Source organism: Amphibalanus amphitrite, unplaced genomic scaffold, assembly GCF_019059575.1.
Source record: "Amphibalanus amphitrite isolate SeventyFive unplaced genomic scaffold, NRLGWU_Aamphi_draft 000962F_arrow, whole genome shotgun sequence".
Lineage (NCBI taxonomy): Eukaryota > Metazoa > Arthropoda > Thecostraca > Balanomorpha > Balanidae > Amphibalanus > Amphibalanus amphitrite.
This window is the reverse complement of record NW_024882456.1, coordinates 141,569-144,392: the sequence shown is the minus strand read 5'-3', so window position 1 is coordinate 144,392 and position 2,824 is coordinate 141,569. Positions and strand designations below refer to the sequence as shown.

At 47.8% G+C, this 2,824-nt stretch overlaps 1 non-coding gene across 1 annotated transcript; it reads right to left on the bottom strand.

Moving 5' to 3' along the window:
- Window positions 1-2,259: 2,259 nt before the first annotated feature.
- Window positions 2,260-2,332, bottom strand: Trnak-cuu. Its single transcript has one exon. It is a non-coding gene; the product is annotated as a tRNA-Lys (tRNA).
- Window positions 2,333-2,824: the final 492 nt, after the last annotated feature.

Here is a 2,824-nt window from a genome sequence, read left to right as displayed (position 1 = left end):
TGAAAATGGGCCTTGTACAAGGCCCTATCTTCAACATGGAGCGACCGTTAGTGTGACGTCACCTCGTTTAGTCATTCTGATTTAAATGGGTTTGTTCGTTGAAAAATCGCTTAAAACTTGGTCTGAACTTTGTTGTGGTTCCTACAGAGTAAAAAGAATCAGCTTTATGACAGTAATGTGGCCTGGGGAAGGAGGTAATGTTGGGCTGTGACGTCACATATTTGAAAGTTTGTGTTTGGAATATGGGAAGCCTAAGATGTTTAATGAAAAATAAATGCCAGAACCGTGTTCCTGGTCATCCAATCTATAAAGTCGGGCACAATTTAACTGGTTTTAACAACATTTTAGAAGGTGGGATAGTCCCTTTAATGCTGACTTCAATTCCTGCCGAAGATTCATGTGGGATGCTTCAAATAAACTGGCTGGCACACACCTCGGTCAACTACCCCGGCCGACCATGGCATGAGGTCCAAGCCCTCGGTTGACAAGAGCGCTCTGGCTCATAAGTTACAAATGGCAAGGAATGCGCCCATCCTGTGCACAGGACGTTGTCACGTCGTAAAACCGAACCACCTAAATAGCGAACAGGCCAACGCGTAAGGGAATGCCGACTGGCATATCTGATGCGTGACTTCTGCCACTTATTTGATTCGTAGTCGTTTCTGAAGCCATGTGAGGTAGCCCCAGCAACAGTTTTCATTACACTGCGCTAATCAAGCGCCAAATACGTGGACATTCCTGGAACAGCTGTAAAGCAGTGACTCAGAGCCATAGAGAAAGCAGGACGTTATTTACATTCCTCTTCCATCCCTATCTCAGTCGGGAGCGCTCTGGGTAAAATCGGCACGAACCGGCACTAGCGACGGCGACAAAATCGCCAACGGCACGATGGTGCTGGAAAAAAAAAATATGAAGTAGGTACTTGCCCTCCGCATGTCAGGCAAAAATGAAGATGAAAGAAGAATACAAGTAACGCTGTTGGTGCCCTGATTTTCCTCCTTTCAGTCGCCCACATGGAACAGTCGCCCTCAGTCGCCCCCATGGAACGTCAAATGCATCAAAGTCCAGCCCCTGCTTCTGTGCGCTCTTCCGACCTCCCGTTCCAAGAGGACACTGCGACGCACCTAACCAGGTCAGCGCGGGTATTCTCCAGTCCCAGTCAGAACTGCGTCACAAGCAGAGCCGCGAGATAAATGACAAAGGTCACCGGTCGCCATTAATCTGCGCGTCAATGGTCGCAGCTGACGTCCGCGCCAATCACGCTATTCTAGTCGGCCGGAGAGGGCACATGTATGTAGCCCAGACATGTGACCGACCGACAAGGTCGGTGGAGGTGAGCGATGTAGTCTGGGCGGGAGATTACTGACCCGCCATGAGAGAGACGTTTTACTATATAATGCTCATAACATCTCAGAATCTATGACTTTTTCCTCGAATATAGAAAGTTTTCATGTCAAAAATGATGTATTTAAGTGAATTTTCGACATTTAAACTTATATATTCGAGGAAAAGGTCATTCATTTTGAGATATTATAATAATATGTTCCTCACGAGAGCACTCAACACGATATAATGCTCAATACAAGTCACATTTACCTTGCACATACTGGGGCTAGTCGCAAAAAAATAATTGATTTTGACAAAAAAAAAAAAATGATGACCATAAATGACCAATAACGTCGCGTTTGACGTCAAACAAGATTCAAGTAGAAACATCAAACATCTTAAGCATCTGACCTTGCGAGAAGGATATGGAGTAAAGTTTCCAGGTGTTTTGGATTGAATAAGACATACGTATAACTAAGTAGATCTATGTTAACCGAGGCCTATGCAGTTACAGAGAGGTCTATAAATTACTTTTCTGGCGATCAAAGTTTCAGTATTTCCCCATCGACCAATAATAGTGAGCTCACGTGACCTATTTGACCTTAGGTGACCTTTATGAAAAAGTAACAGCTTAAAAGGACTCAGTGAAGTACCATCCCCTGGAATAAGTTGTTTTACAGAACATTGTGGAATTGTGTCATTTTAAGACGGTGCAGAAATTAACGTATGACGTCATAGGTATCATACAATTGACCTGACCTGACCTGCAAATGCGGTTGGTAAGAAACAGTTTGACTTGAATAAGAAACACGCTGCGCCGAAATTCATCGACATAGTTATCTCTCGTGCTCCGAGCGAACTTCGCGCAAACCCTGTAAGGAGTCCCATAGACAATTTTTGGGCGAGGGGGTCAAGGCGGGCCCCCAAAACCATCGCCCAACGTGGGGCTCGAACCCACGACCCTGGGATTAAGAGTCCCATGCTCTACCGACTGAGCTAGCCGGGCCTGCAGAAACACCGACACCATATTGTAACGCGCGCAGTTTGAATTGGCTCCCAGCCAGCGGGCAGTATAATTATGTGCCCCGGCCCCCGCAGGGCGGACCGGGCCGAACGCACCGGTCCGCACCTGTCGCTCCCCCTCCCCGTCCCCACCACCGCGCGGCCCTCAGCACCTGCCAAAAGAGGCCCGGGTGTCGAGAGCGCATCCTTCAACCGTTATCTTTCGTCTGACCAAAGAATGCGCCCACCGTGGAAGGCACTGGCACCGTAGAAGAACCACGCCAACAATAGAAGCCATGCGGTGTAAAAGGATGTGAACTGAGACAGAGAGTGCCAGGAGCGATGACACTCGTTGAGGGTGAACCGCAGAGTTCGGCCGTCCTCTATACCAAATCCGTTAAGAGGTCACCCGATCCGAACCAGATTCTCGGAGAGATAACCGACTCACAAGGTCGTCTGAAGTTACAGCGCGTCCTCGAGGGAGGGAATTTTGAGC